This window comes from Rhinolophus hipposideros, assembly GCF_964194185.1.
Source record: "Rhinolophus hipposideros genome assembly, chromosome: 14".
Taxonomy (NCBI): Eukaryota; Metazoa; Chordata; class Mammalia; order Chiroptera; family Rhinolophidae; genus Rhinolophus; species Rhinolophus hipposideros.
The window spans coordinates 29,024,090-29,041,014 of record NC_138060.1 but is presented as its reverse complement, the minus strand read 5'-3'; positions in this window follow the sequence as shown (position 1 = coordinate 29,041,014).

Genomic DNA, 16,925 nt, shown 5'->3' with positions numbered 1-16,925 from the left:
TTATATAAGTTAGAGTTGGCTAGGGCACAGTAATTTAGAGACTAAATGCACAGTGACTCAACCTAATAGACATCCATCGCTTGCTCACGTAACTATCTTAGACAGAGGAACCGATTGGTTTAGTCCTTCAGGGACTTAGCTGATTGAGGCTCTGCTATTCTCAGCACTTGCTTTCCAAGGTGGCAACAGGGCTGTGGTTCTCCAACTTCAGCATGTATCCAAATGGGGTTTATTTTGTTTTGTTTTCCTGGTGGTGGGGTTTTAAGTAAAAAATAAATGTTACCTATCTTTGAGAAGCTGTAAATAGGTGGGCAAAATTCCATCCTTTGGGGATATAATTCAAAGTATAGAACTGTTAGATGTATATTCACTATACCATTACTGAAATACTTTCCCCCTGCTTTGTTGAGATATAATTGACATATAGCATCATGTAAATTTAAGGTGTACATTTTGATGGTTTGATACACTTACATATTGCAAAATGATTACCACCATAAAACGAATACCTCTACCCCCTCAGAGTTACCATGTTTTTGATGTGTAGTTAGAACATTTGAGATCTACTCTCTCAGCAACTTTCAAATATGTAATACAGTACTGTTTATAAATATAGTCACCATGCTGAACTTTAGATCCCTAGAATTTATTCCTTTCATGACTGAAGTTTGTACCCTTGGACTTAAAATCTCCCCATTTCCCCCAACCCCAGCAACTATCATTCTTCTACTTGCTATTTCTATCTTAGCTTTTTTAGATTCCACACATAAGTGAGATCATACAGTATTGGTCCTTCTTTGTCTGACTTATTTCACTTAGCATATTGTCACCAAAGGCAGGACTTCTTTCTTTTCTGTGGCTGAATAACACTTAATTGTATATAGACACCACAACTTCTTTAATCCATTCATCCATCGATGGACACTTAGGTTGTTTTCATGCCTTGGCTATGTGAATAATGCTGCAGTACACATGGTGTGCAGATATCTCTTTGAGACAGTGAATTCATTTTCTTCAGACATGTACCCCAAAGTGGTATTGCTGGATCATAAGGAACAGAACAATGGAACAGAAGGCAGAGCCCAGAAACAGACATACACTCATAGAGAGACTTGACTGTGTCAGAGAGAGCAAATCAGTCAGAACTGATTTGGCTGGACCATTCAATATGGTGCTTGTTCAAGGTTATCCATATGAAAAATCATGAACTTGGATATTCATATCCAATTGGTGGATACCTTACACCATACTGAAAGAATCCATTTCAGATGGGTTAGATTTAAATGTGAGAGGCCAAACTTTTACAATGTTAAGAAGAAACTATAGGAGAAAGTATAAACTAGTGGGGAAAAAAGATTTTCTAAAGCAAGACACAAAAAGTATACTTCATACAGGAAATGATTGCTACATTAGACTACATCAAACTTTATAACTTCTTGTCTTCAAAAACACTTCAAAAATGATGAAAACATAATCCCAAAGCTAGAAGAATACATTTGTAACATATGTAACTGACAAGGTATAGTATCAGAATATATAAAGAACTTCTGTGACTCAATCAGTTAAAGACAACCCACTAAAAACCTGGACAAAGTCATAAAGAAGCATTTCACGAGAAAATAGAACTTAATAGGCAATAAGCACATTTAAAAATATTCATCTTAGTAATTAGAGAACTGCAAATTAGAATCATGATGTCATAACCACCAAAAAGGCAAAAATGAATAAATCAGACAATCTCAAATAGATGTAGAACAAAGGAATTCTTATGCACTCAAGTTGGGAGGGTAAAATGATATCATATGACACTTTGGAAAATATTTTGCATTATATTGTAAAGTTGAAGATGCTTATACCATGTAAGCTGGCACTTTCACTCCTGGGTGTATACCCGAGAGAAACTTTGGCTCATATGTTCCAGGAGTCATGCACAAGAATGTTCCTAGCACTCTGGTTGCAATAGCAAAACACTGAAAACATTCTATGTGTCCAAGGACAGGAGAATGGAGAAATTCACATCAGAGAAAATGAATGAATCACATGATCAACATGGCTCAATCTTAGGAACTTAATTTTTGAATTAAAAAAAGAAGTCAAGCGTACACACACAGTGTAATTCTGTTTATATAAAGCTCAAAAATTTGCAAAACAAAAGAAATTTGTTTAGCCAAAGATACCTATGTTAAACTAACAAGGAAAAGCAAGGGAATGATGAATGCAAAATTCTAGATGGTGATTACTTCTGGCAGGACAAAGGGCGCTAGGGTATGATGGAAAAAAGACACAGGAGGCTTTGAAGGAACCAATGCTCTATTTCTTCAAGCAGCTGATGGGCCAGATGATTTCTTTTTTAATTTTCTTTTTATCTATCACTGCATAACAAATTACCCCAAAGCTTAAGAACTAAAAGCAACAAATCACTTATTATCTCATTTTCTGTGGCTCTGCGTCCTCCATCTCATGGACTCTCAGAGGCGTAAGGTGTTAGCTGGGGCTGCAGTCAACGCAAGGCTTATCTGTGGAAGGATATACTTCCAAGCTCACTCATATGATTGTCAGCAGGATTCAGTTCCTCACAAGTAATTGGATTAAGGGCCTCAGATCCTTGACAGCTCTTGGCCAAAGGCCTCTCTCAGTTCCTTGCCACGTGGGCCGCTCCATAGGGCCGTTCACCACATGGCCGCTGGCTTCATCAGAGTGAGTGAGTAGAAGCAAAAGAGGTGAGCAAGAGGGAAGCCAGAATCTTTATAAACTAATCGCAGAAGGGACAGTCCATTACTTTTGCCATATTCTCTTTATTAGAAGCAGTCACAGGTCCAGCCCACGCTCAAGGGGAGAGAATTATACGAGAGTATGAACACCGGAGGCAAGACTCACTGACAGTCATTTTAAAAGCTGCCTGCTGCCTATATTTGAGTGTGTTCTCTTATTAATATTCCATAATAAAAATCCCTATGGTGGCTCCTCGGGAACTTCAGGATCAAAACAGATTCCTTACTGTGGTAATCCCAGGCTAGAAAGCCCTCTTCCGTGGCCTGGCCTTGTCTGCCCTTCAACCTCCATTGTCCCTCCCATCAGACTGATTGAGTTGATTTTCTCAAACCCACCGTGTGCACTCAAGCCTCCAAGCATTTTCCCACATCGTTCTCCGATATAGGGTCTTCTCCTCATCGATCTTCTGCTTTCATTTACCAATATGTATCACCTCCCCCAAAAGCCATCTCTGTTCCCTCACCTTGGCTCCCTGCCCGCAGGCCTGGGATGGGTTCTGCCGATCCATGATCCATCGGTAGCTTGGGTATGTGCTCTGTTGGACTCTGGGCCCCCAGACAGCAGGGCCCTGCCTACCTGCTTTTCCTCCCAAGGCCTAGCCCAGAACCCAGCACATGAGCCACCCAAAATGAGACAGAGTAGAGGGAATGAAGGGACGTTGGTAAACAGTCACAGCAAGGGAGTACACAGAGGCTGTGAAGAGCCTCATGACAATGCAGGTGGGGCTTTGAAGCCAAAGGAGTTATGAAAAAAATGGTCAGTTTTCAGAGCTTTTGCATTTCAGATAAGGGATTGTGGATTTGTGTTGCTTAAAATATCCAGCACTATTGTAAAGCGGGTTTTTAATAATTAAACTTTTTATTTTGAAAAAATTTCAAATCCTCACAAAAGTCACAAGAATATTACAATTAACTTCCATATACTCTCCATTTATTGTTAACTTGTTAACATCTTAACACATCTGCTTTCTCTTTTTCTCCGTTTTTGTGTTTGTGTGTGTCAGAATAATGGCTCCCAGAGATATACACATCCTAATTCCTGGAGCCTATAAATATAGTATGTTACATGGCAAGGGGAAATTAAGGTTGCAAATCAGCTGACTTTAAGATAAAGAGATTATCCTGGATTATTCAGGTGGCAATAGCTACATATCGATCAATAATTACTTTCAATGTAAATGTATAAATGCTCCACTCAAAATACATAGGAGGGCTGAATGGATTAGAAAACAAGACCCTTACATACGCTGCTGACAAGAGACTCACTTCAGATTGAAAGACATACACAGACAGTGTGTAAAGGGATGGAAAAAGATATTTCATGAAAATGGAAATTAAAAAACAAATAACAGGTGGGGTTAGGAATGCTTATAGCAGACAAAATGGACTTTAAAACAAAGGCTATAACAAGAGACATAAAGGACCCAGTAATCCCACTTCAGGGTATTCATCTGAAGAAACCCAAACGCTACTTGGAGGGGACATGTACATCCATATGTTCATTGCAGCTTTGTTTACAATGGTCAGGATGTGGAGGCAGCCTGGGGGTCTGTTGTTGGATGACTGGATAAAGAGGAGGTGGTACATATATACAATGGAATATTGCTTGGCCATAGAAGGGAATGGGTTCTTGCCATCTGTGGTGGCATGGATGGACCTGTAGGGTATTGTGCAGAGGGGAGTGTCAGACAGAGAAAAACAGATGCAATGAGATTTCACTTATATATGGAATCTAAAGAATACACAAACTCGGAGATATGGAGAACATATTGATGGTTGCTATCTGGGAGAGAGGGTTGGGGATGAATGAAAAAGGGCAAGGGATTAAGAAGTACAAATTGGTTATTACACAATAGCCATGGGGATGTAGGGTATGTCATAAGTCAATAATATTGTAATAACTGTGTATGGTGTCAGATGGGTACTAGATTTGTCAGGGTGATAGATGGGAGGGCTTTGGGGTGCTGGGTGTAAAAGATAAGGGAGTAGGAAGCACAAGCTGATAGTTACAAAATAGTCATGGGGATATAAAGTAAAGCATAGGTTATATAGTCAATAATATAGTAATATCTATGTATAGTGCCAGGTGGGTACTAGACTAGTCAGGGGGACCACTTCTTAAATTATTCAAATGTCTGATCACTACGCTGTACACCTGAAATTAATACAAAATAATATTGAATGTCAATTGTAATTGAAAAATTAAAAACAGGGGGGAATGAAGGGGAATAAGAGGTCCAAATTTCCAGGTATAAAACAAGTAAGTCATGGGAATATAATGTACGTCATAGGAAATAGTAATATTGTGACAGCATCGTACAATGTAAGATGGTTGCTGGAATTATAGTGATCACTTCTTTAGGTACATAAATGTGGAATAACTATGGTGTACACCTGAAGCTAATATAATGTTGTATGTAAGCTATATTTTAATAAAAATATTTAATAAAATAAATTGAGAAAACAAAGAAATGACCTAGTATATGGGGGAAAAAAAGAACTGATAATTCTAGTCCTGAAACAAGTAGAAAATGGTTACCAGCGCAACCCAATTTTTAATTTACATGAAAATAATTTAGAAAAAATCCACCCCAACGTTTCTCTCAATCTAAAAATGTTCCTAATTGAAAAGGCTTTAGGAACAGAATTAGCTTAAGACTTACATAGAAATAAGGCGTCTTGCCCCTAGGGGGCGCCCGGCAGCTGCTGTGGGGCTTGTAGCCTCCTCCGTTTTCTGGGTTCTGGGTCCCCGCAACGTGTTCTTCCCCTCTGAGCCCAGGAGCTGGCACCCCGAACCCTCAGAACCTGGAAACAGCATCCGCCGAGAGAGGCGCACCCCCAAAAGTTTGTCACATTAACATTTTAGGAAAATCTGGGAGATGCCTTAAGGGCCTGATAAATTGAGGACATTAAAACATGGAAAGAAATAAAGAACGGTTTTATAGCCTTCTGTGATGACACAAGGCAAATTAAATGTAATTTGAATAAATATATTCACCATTAGGTACTTGTCCTCTAAGATACTATTTGGTACTGTCGTATGTGTACAAATGTGGGCTGCATATTAATTTTATGATTTAATGGTATAATTTAGCCGGAATGAGATTACGAGGTTGAAAACAGCAGCTGGGTGCTCTTTTAGCATCCCCTCCAGGGGAACAGTCTGCAAAATATTGACATTGTATATCTAAAATAATTTGATTCTGATTCTAACCGTAGTTGTGATAAATGCCCTCTTTTTGTCTCCCTCTTGCCCCTCTCCTTTTGGGGGGATGGTAGTTCATGCTGACTTGAGTGGGCATTAAATACTTTTCTATGTCATACAGGAAATCAAGGATTTAAAGTAATATTGTGTTTATTGGTGCAATTTCCTCTCCGTTCCCGGAGGGTTGCGCTTTAAAGCAGTTGGGACAAGGAGAGGAGTCAATGACGGCAGCAGTTCCCTCAGGTCCCCATCATTGAGAATGTATCCTCAGTCCACGGAAGCACAGAATACATTCATCAGTTTTCTTGTTTATTCATTTATTAATATTCGGCAAATGTTTACTGAGTTACAGAGAAATCTTGGCAGAGCTCACTGGAATTCCTTTAACAGTTCCTCATTGTTTATACTGAAAGACTAATATAATTGTCCTCAGTTGTATTTGCGAGAGAGACAAAACTAGAAGGCAAGAGAGCTACTTTCCAAAAGACTTTGGAGATAGAATCTGCATCGACAATTGCATCCCTGAGCTTTCAGATTTGGGGACTGAGACGGATTCCAAGGGCAGGAAGTCCAGCTCAGTGTGCGACACAAAGAAAACTGCCTGATGAGAAGCAAAACACGCTGGCCCATGTGCAGTGGCAAAGGAGAGCAAAGTTGTTCAAACAGGTAATATCAAAAGGTGTGATAGAATCATGGTTTCGTAGTTCAGGTAGACCTGGGCTCACATCCTGCGCCTGGCACCTGCCCTGGGACCTTGAGCAAATCTTCTTCTCTTAGTTTTCCATCTATAAAACCCCAACCGGGCTGCTTTGAACATTAAATTTGATAAACACTTGTGAGAAGGCCTGCTACCCAGTGGAAGGCCAATAGTGCAGTATCTTTCGGATCCTTCCCCTTTGCCCGGTCACAGGAAAGCAATGGCCTGTACCTTCTTTGAAACCTTTTATCTGCCTGACCTACACTTCAAGAAACTTCTGCCATCCTCAGTCTTTGCTGCCTCAAGAAAAAAAAAGCAAAAACCTGGATTGGAAAAGGAAGATTTGGGTGAAGAAACCATTTTTCTTTATTTTAAAATGAAAAATGTATCTGAAAACGAGAGGGACACGTCAGTAACTTGAGTATTCCCCCCTTGCCTACAGAGGGAAGGAAAGAAATCACAATTCACCAAAGTTCTGCAAAGCCAAGCTGGTGTCAGAAGATTAAAGGTTGGTCAGTTTTTGTGTGTGTGTGAACAAAAGAAATATGAATTTTTGTGTATTTTGTATTGATTCCCCTCATGTCACTGTTCTTGGGAACTCCTATAATAAGTTTCTTTTTGCAGCTGGATATCAGCCAAGGGCTGGCTGTAGGACTGTGAGTCTGAAGAGAGTTTCTGTTCATCCATGTCACATTCACACTGAGTGGTTGTTAGCAGAAATCTGCCACAAAGGCATTTCCTCTCTATTTTTATGATGCAAGCAAAGCATCATTAGGTTATAATTTCACATCCTCCAAGGATTAATTAGCCAACCCAAATTAATGGGCAAGTATCTTATGGGAAAGATGTGCAGCGTTGGCTAGGTGTTTGTATATAAAACAGAGAGAGTTGTGCTGATACTTCCTCATCCTTTGTTAGCTATCTTAGAGATTTGGGATTTACGTCATTGAAGGGCTCAAGGCATGGCTCTTGTAGCATCAGTAATTTCCCAGTGTCTTCTGCTTGTTCATCTGGCAAATGGGGACAATGACACCCGACCCCCAGAGTCGCCCTTGGGGTCCAGAAGGTTCATGAACTAGAAGGCATCATTCTCTCATTCTGGCGACTTGCACTCCTTCTGGTGCTTCAGAGTTGATGTTTGCATTCCAGAGGGCTGCACTCTGCCAGCAATTTTCAGCGAGGGCAGTATCACACACTAGGGGGAGCTCAGGAAATCTGAACTCTGCTCATTAGGGCTCAGGTTGACTGGAGAGCAGCACTGGCAAGTGTGTGGTACCTTGTACCCTGCAACGCGTGGGACAATCTCATACAACAAAGCTGTCCTGCATTCCACACGACTTCTCAGTGTGCAACCAGAAATTCATGTAGATGAAAAACCGGTTCCTAATGAGTTTGTCCTAGAACTTTCTGTTTTAAATATAAACACAAAGTATTTTTATGTGGTTTTAATATCGTGCTTTCTAGAAATACATCTGTGTAAATCAAGATATGCTTTGTGCCATTATGATTGAAACTTTACTGAGAGTTTTGTTTGCTATTTCAGAAAGTCACAACAACCAATGAGAATACCACTCCTGTATTTGAATCACCAATAAAACACCCCTGTTAGCCTGCACATGCACAGATATTGACATCTCGCTACTTTATGATAGCTGCTGGTGTAATTGTGCTCGCTTTATATTTCAATTTATATATTGAAATACATATTTTTACAAATTACTTTAGTTCATTTCCCCGTTATGTTAGAATTAGGATAGTATATTGATTTGGATAAATTACACGTGTATTTGTTTCAAGATGATAAAGGGAGACTTGCAAAATATTTATCATACGAAGGGAAAGTTTTTTGTTGTTCTTTTTAGAGAATTTTTATAAAGTTTATTTGAGCCCAAATTGATGACATACGCTGGGGAACAAGATATCAAACACTCCATCAAAGGGAAAGTTTTATCGGAAAGGCTGATAACCTTTAAACTAAGACATCACTGAAGATGTCAGAATTCTGCCCTGCTTCTGCATTTGACGTTGCTTATATCTATTTAGATTAGTCTCATCTGCCCTGAATAAAATACTCAAATAAATGACTTAAATAAGACAGAAATCTGTTTCTCTCTCTCATAAATTAAATCCAAAAATAGGTGTCAAAGAAAAAATTATTTATGACACTTGTTAAAGAAGGTGAGGAAGACTCTATTCAGGGGGAGCTACTACAATGTGGTTTTGTGGTCAGAGAGAAAGCTCAGGCTCCACGTTGAACACAATAAGGACAAATGGGAATTTACAGCCAAGGAGCAGGATGGGGGTCAGTGGACGGAAAATTACTAAGATCAAACACCAGGGGAAAGGGGGGACTCTGGCTACACTGGCTCTTGCTGAAGGCAGGCCAGAGCAATCTAACGTTACCTGCAGGATTGGCTGCCCCTAAAACTGAAAGGGAGGGAAATGAAGCCCATCTTATATAAAAGATGATCAGATATTGAGGATGAGGGTATCTGGCTGGCTAAGTTGACTTAGCAGGATTCTTGCTAAAATTCGGCAGTGCAGAGATAAACTTGGAAACTCAAAAGTCATGGTCTAGTTGAAAAGAGAGTTCAGGGGAGCCTGATTACAGTTTGATCAAGGACGGAATCTTGATCATAAGCAGTTCAGCCTGGCTGGCAACTCCTGAGTCATCAGGGACCCAGGCTCTTTCTATCTTTCTGATTCCTGATTCTTACCACCAGTCTTCCCTTTTCAAAGCTGTTTTACAATTCAAGATGACAGGAGAGCTCCAGTCATCTTGGCCACAATGTAAGCAGTAAGCTAGACGTGAGAGTAGGGCAATGGGTACCCTGCAGCTGTCTTTCCCCTTATTAGGACCTTACCCAGAAGTCCCATGCAACAACTTCTGCTGACATCTCATTGGCTGCCCCTAACTGACAGAGAAGCTGGGAAATGAAGTTTTTCAGCTATACACATTATTCCCCAGAATAAAATCAGAATTCTGATAATAACAAAAAAAAAGAGGGGAGAGTGGATATTGGGTTGGCATTTAGGAATTTTAGCTACTGCTGCTGAGAGTGGTTTTGATGGTTTAGAAGTACCTTCCTCCCCAGGCTTAGGGAGTTCCATTACTGTGAAGTTCAGGAGACCCTTGGGTCACACTGCAACCCGTCCTATTATTTATGTGTTGACTTTAGCCAAGTGATTTAACCCCTTTGAGCCTCACTTTCTTCATCTGTACAATGGGAATAGAAATGGCACTCAGTTCCTCGGGTGGTTGTGAGGTTCAAATTGTTTGTGAAGTCCATGTCAAAAGCCCTTAGGAGCATTACGTCGCCTCTTCTGCACACACAGTTCCAAACTTAGCAAGAGCACTGTTGGGTCTGCCGAAAGGAAGTCCAGCACACTTTGTTTCACAGATATCAGATTGGTGTGCAGAGGAAGCAGGTCTCCAGGAAAACCTCACACCTGTCAGCTCTTGGCCAGTTGCTCTGTGGGAAGGATGCAAACACAGCTGGGCTTGGTTTTTCTGGGCTTTTCTCCACAGTCCTTTCCGGCAGGGCCAGCCAGAGGCCAAAATCTTCAATATAGTGAGGCTACTTTGCAGCATGACCAGTGATTGTGGGCTCTGCTTGTCTGCTTCACTTCCACAGGCAAAGGACTTTTAAAGTGATTGCGTTACCACTGAAAGGAACCAGGGCTCCTTGGAGAAATGACTGACACCAGGGCTGGGCCAGATACGGACAAGATAAACCTAGGACAGCTTGTGCCAGAAAGCAAGTAAGCTATTAGGACTACCGGGTCCTGGGGGAAGGATATAGAGTGCAACTTGCGGGGGCTTTCAGTGGCCAAAGAGGCACTTTGAGCATCAAAAAGAATAATGATTACCATTTATTGAAATATCGTATATACTTTAAATCCCTTTAAATGATACTCATTTAAAACTTATTGTGGGTTTTTTGTTGGTTTAACTTTGGTAGGAAATAAGTCATTATCCTGAAAACATAAATAAAAGGAAAGAAATAAGCATTTATTCTGTCTTTCCTAGATGGACTATATTTCTGAGTAATCAAATAGCTGATGGGGAAAAGTTTATATTTGTAGAAGAATCATGGTTAATAAAAGCAAGAAAGATAACTGAATTAGCAAATCACCCTTTGCAACCCCTACTGAAATAATGCATCTAAGCCACAATCATCAATGCTGCTAAAACCATGAGGTGAAAGGTGAGGGTGCTTTATGATGTATAAATCAGATTGATACCTGAACCCCTAACCAATTTTAACATCACCAAATGTGCAGCACCCACAGGTGATGTGCCTCCAGGTGGGACGCCATAGAAAATACACAGTTGTGACGCCATAGAAAATACCACTATGAAGTATTCTTGCCAAAGAAACTGGAACCTGAATCGAACCATGTCTCTAGGTCTTCCTACACTTTATAGAAAATACAAAGGATAGAGGAACATATTAAGAAACACTGTGAGGATACAATCCATCCACCAAGGCCAGAATGTTGGAAATTCTACAGGATACATGACTGTTTCTTCGATAAATAAATAATGTGAGGCAAAGAATGAAAGAGGCTCTTATTATAGATGAAAATAAACTTCAGAGACACTAAGACACATATGCCACATGCAAAGGGAACACAATTCAATTCTGATTTGATCAAACCAGTTACAAAAAGATATTTTAAGACAATTGGGAAAACATGAACATGGATTGGGTATTAGATGATGTTAAGAAATCACCACAATTTTGTTGGGTATGATAATGGTATTGCGGTAATGTTTTTCAAAAGTCTTTATCTGGGGGGTAAAATGATAAGATGGCTAGAATTTACTTTACAATGAGCCAGAAAAAGAAAAGAGGGTGTGGAGTGAAAATAGAGGATAGATAGAATAGCTGAAGAAGAATGGCTAGCACTTGGTCATATGCCCTACTACTGCAAAGGAGGTTGGGAACTGTATAGTCTTCCTATGTGCCTCTGAGGCCTTCCAGGGACTCGTGCTGATATATTATGACTGAGAAAATGCTTAGCCTCACCACCGGTCCAGGGAAGTCAAGGGTTATCAGCAGAAAAAGAAAACCAGGGCGTTTAATCAAAATTGGTCTTGCTTTGCTCACATACCTGAAAGGCTTCAAGCAACGAAGGGCTTAGAACTGGGTCCTCGGATTTAGTCTAACTCATCTCCTGGCCCTACTCTGTATGGTTCAGTCTCGGGAAGGCTCTTACCGCATAGGATGTCCCTTGCCTCTCGGAGCCAACTACCCACCTGTTTTTTCTGCCATTCCAGTGGAGAGAGGAGGCCAGCAGGAGTCCCAGGACTGAATCTCTTTGGCTGACTTGGGTCACCTGCACACCCCTGACCCAATCACTGTGTCCTAGGGATTGTATGGTGAGGGGCCTGGCTGGGTCCCAGGAGCCTCACCTAAACCACACTACCCTGTGAATGGGGCAAGGGAAAATTACCTTGTTACTACCAGATGGGGCACTTGATCCTTGACAGAGAAGACACACAGATATCTCTATTGCTTCACCATCTTCAGCCTCTATTTTCCTCATCTGTAAAATGGAGATGCTGCTGCTACCTGAGGCGTTAATGGGATCTGCAAAATTCTGGCACTCGGTAATGACAAATGTGACTGTCCGTACCGCCGCTCTCTCTACTGGCTCTATTTCTATTCTTTTTCATGGTGACATGAGGTGGCTCTACATGACAGCCACTTCATGTCACTATCCTTCCTCCTCAGTAGTACCAGGGAGCCTAGAATTGGTAAGATCCCTGGGGAGGAGTGTTACATAGCAGTTGGCTAGGCCACCTCTAGATGTTTACAAAATGCATTCAATGGAGCCAGCGGTTCAGACTGGTTGTGCTTCAGCACAACTGTGAGTGGTCCCAAACTCTCTTTTTAAAAACAATTATTTTAAATGTCTGAAAATATACATTTTATTGTGATATGAATACCTCTGGTCAAGCAATTTGGTATCTTGATTCATTTGTACCCATCAAGAATTCTGCTATTTCCTGGCCATGGATAACTCAGGTTGAGGAACTTTCAGTGTTTTATCTTTCTCCCCGTGGATAGAAGTCGCGTGCAAGAGCCCGAAAGCTCAGTATTTACCATATAGAAAGAATCGGTGACGTAGATCAAGAATACAGACTTTGGAAAAAGATTGCTTGGTTTAAACCCTGACAAGTGACCTTGGACAAGCACTTCTTCGACCCAGTTTCCTTGTCTGCAAAACGGGAGTTAGCATTTGGCTGTGATATTAAAATGAAGAAACATGTTGGGTCCCAGCTCACGCTGGCAAACCCACATGACCACTCCCTGGCCCCCCTGCGTCACAATGGTCTGAGGTGCAGCTTGTGTTTGAGGCAGCCGATGGGGACTGCTCTGGTGCCTTTGCCTCCTTTGTGTGCCCTTTTGTTCGCCATCTGTCCGGCTGGAGGGTGCTGCCTGCCATCTGAGTCCCACCTGCTCCCCTCCCCCGGCTCAGGGCTGTCCAGGGCCTCCCTGAGAACAATGCCGGGAAGCCTTCTGGGGCTGGGGTCAGGCCTCTGCTTTGTGTCAGCCTGGCCGCCTCTCTCCTTCACAGCCAGGCCCAGATGGGCCCGTGGCCGAGGCTCTTATGAAAGATGTGAAAGGGGGGTTTCGTGGATGAATGGGAGGGACAGAGAACAAGGATGGCCCCCCAGACTCCTTTGCTGTTCACCCCAGGCATTGGTTTCCTCAGCAGGATGGTTCTGAGTTTGTGTGGGGACTGACTAGGCCTAGAGGCACGAGTGCGTCTTGATTTATGCGAACTTCATGCAAAGCGAATCCTCTCTCCTATGAAATATTCTCCTTCTTCTTCCGTTTTGGACATCAACCTACACAGTGTGTGTAGGTGGCATTTGTTAGGAAGTTCTCTCTCTCACGTAATTTTCTCGCAATGGCTGGGGATTTTTTCTTTTTTCTTATCCAGCTTTATCAAGATATTGACATAATACCGGTATGTTGAAAGTGTACAGTGTGATGATTTGATACCTGTATATTGCAAAACGATTACCACAATAATGTTAGTTAACGTCTCTGTCCTCTCACATAAGTACCATTTGTGTGTGTGTGTGTGTGTATGTGTGTGTGTGTGTGGTAACATTAAGATCTACTCACTTAGCAACTATCAGTTATATAATACAGTATTGTTAATTATAGTTGCCATGCTATATATTAGATCCCCAGAATTTATTCATCTTATAGCTGGGAATTTGTACCCTTTGACCAACATCTCCCCATTACTCCCACCCCCAGCCCTGGGTAATTACTATTCTACTCTCTATTTCTGTCAGTTCAGCTTTTTTCAGATTCTACATATAAGTGAGAATGTGTAATATTTGGCTTTCTCTATCTTATATCATTTAGCATATGTCCTCAAGGTCCATTCATATTGTTGTAAATGGCCCTTTTGCTTTTTTATAGCTGAATAATATCCTAATAGATATATGGTCTGACAATTAAGTTCATGAACTCATACTGGAAAAAGTGCTATACATCTCATCACTGAATATCACTATGGTCACCTTCGAAGTACTCCCCTTGGGAAGCTATGCACCAATGCCAGAGCCTAGTCCACCCTTCAAAGCAAGTTTGGAACTCTTTTTCTGGAATGGCCATCAGAGCTGTCATCGTATTACCCTTGATGTCCTGAATGTCATCAAAATGTCTCCCTTTCAATATTTCCTTTATCTTCGGTTAAAGAAAGAAGTCATTGAGGGAAAGATCAGGTGAGTAGGGAGGGTGTTCCAATGCAGTTATTTGTTTACTGGCTAAAAACTCCCTCACAGACAGTACCGTGTGAGCTGGTGCATTGTCGTGATGCAAGAGCCATGAATTGGTGGCGAAAAGTTCAGGTCTTCTTTTTCACGCAGCCTTTTCAGCACTTCCAAATAGTAAACTTGTTCACCTGTTTGTCCAGTTGGTACAAATTCATAATGAAGGTCATGCAGGGGCTCAGCTCCCACTGCCCGCACAAGAACACAGGATATGGTGAGGCCAAAAAGGAACAACAACAGAGCCATAAGTAGGGGAGTCATACCACTGTATTCTCGCTGGCGGCTGGTTGAGACACAAAAGCAAACATCTGCCAGCACCCCAACAAAGGGGTCTTCCTGCATCCCAGTCTCGCTGGCAGCCCGGCGAGACACAGGAAGTAGGATCCACATGATCTGCAACCCGCCTCCGCTTCTCTGCCAACCAACAACCGCCTAGTGTAGCCACGGCATTTATATTAGTGGCCAATGGCTAACCGGTAACGCTGATGGCCACCTAGCCACAGCAGATGGCCGTCTAATAACTGAGCCAGCACCTTTCCATGTGAGGCCGAGAGCCTGGAAACTGCTCTGTGGGACTCTTGTCCCCACAATGAACAATCCCTCTGATATCAAAAAAGGTTAGCAACATTGTTGCAACAAGTTCACAAACTTAACTGTCAAACCTTCTGTGTGTGTATGTAGATATATATGTATGTACAGATATATGTGTGTATACATATACATATATGTCCATCCCACATTTTCTTTATCCATTCATCCATCGATAGACATTTAGGTTGCTTTCATATCTTGGCTATTGTAAACAATGTTGATGTGAACATAGGCGTGCGTATATCTTTTTGAATTAGTGTTTTGAATTTCTTCAGATAAATACCCAGAAGTGGAATTGCTGGGTCACATGGTAGTTCTATTTTTAGTTTTTTGAGGAACCTCCATACTGTTTTTCATAGTGGCTACATTAATGTACTTTCCTGTCAACAGTGCAAGAGGGTTTCTCTTTCTTCTGTGGGTTTTTTTCTGAGTTGGAGTCAAACACAGGGAGAACCCATGGAGTGAAGGTATGTGAGTATGTGTCGCGGGAGGGGGTAGAAGAAGGGAAATAGGAAAAATCGAGAAGGAAAAGAATAGTTTTAAACAAACGGGGGGAAATGTATATATACACACATATATATAAATGGATAAAGAAAATGTGGGATATATAGATATCTATCTATCTATCTATCTATCTATCTATCTATCTATCTATCTATATGTCTATATCTATATATAGCTCAAGGCTTTTAATGTTTAGGTTTTAACATTTCAAAGTAGAATTCATGAGGAAAGACACAAAGAAAAGTCACAAATAAGCAGATTTGTCTTCACAGAGAAAGAAATCAAATGAATTCCTTATAGAAAAATTGTACCTTCAGTGTGCATTTGACCGTCATTAATAATAACTCTGGGAGGCAGGTAGTATTATCACAGCAGAGCACAGGCAATGAAAGCGCAGAGAAAGTGACTTCCCTAACGTCACAGAGCTGCTGGCAAGGGGGAGGCCAACGCAGACCTGAGTTTCTCTGGTTCCAAAGCCTGCACTCGGCTCAACACTCTCCAGCCTCCTGTGAGCCATGGAGCGTTCTGGGAGCAAGAGGCTGTCATTTGGATGGCAGCGGGGAAGCCCCTCTGGGCCTGAGCCTCCTTCTGTGTAAAGTGAGGATGCTACTCATCCCATTGCACAAGACCATGCTAAAGCTTAACTGAGATAATAGGGAGGGATTTGTAAAGTATAAAGAGCAGCTGTTCTCTGTACAGGTGCTGCTTTTTATTCTGAGCCCGTGGCCCTGTTATTTCTTTTAATTAGCTACATTTGCAGTCCAGGCATGCTCCATGGTGGCTCAGGGATCTCCTCCTATAGAGAAGGAGAGAAATGTGGCAGCTCCGGCCAGAGAGCAGGAGACTTACTGTAATGGCTCCCAAGACAAGACATGAACATGAGAAGGCTGCGGCAGCCACAGGCAGGGAAGAGGAGGGATGGTGAGCGTCCTACAGGCAGAGCCAGGGAGGAGGACCAGCAGCAGAAGGGAAACATACATACACAAATGAAAGAAAGAAAGCCACAGGGAGAAAGCTGTCTTAACAGCTTGACCTTCCAGCAACTTTGGACGTCTACATCTAACTGTAAGCGTAATTCAATTCACTGGGTGTCCCCATTTGTCCCCTTGTCCAATGCTTTTCCCAGCCCACATCCTCAAACAGTGAGGGTCTCCAACAGGGAAAAAAAAAGATTGAAAACTGCCAAGACCTCACTTTATTTTCCCTTAAGTGTAAAATAGGGTTATTTATACTTCTATTAACATTCTATATGTTTGTACATATACAAGTTTTATTGCCCATTTTTTAAACTGACTTACTGGTTTTCTTATTATTGAGCTGTGAGAGTTCTTCATAAATTCTGGATACAGATCC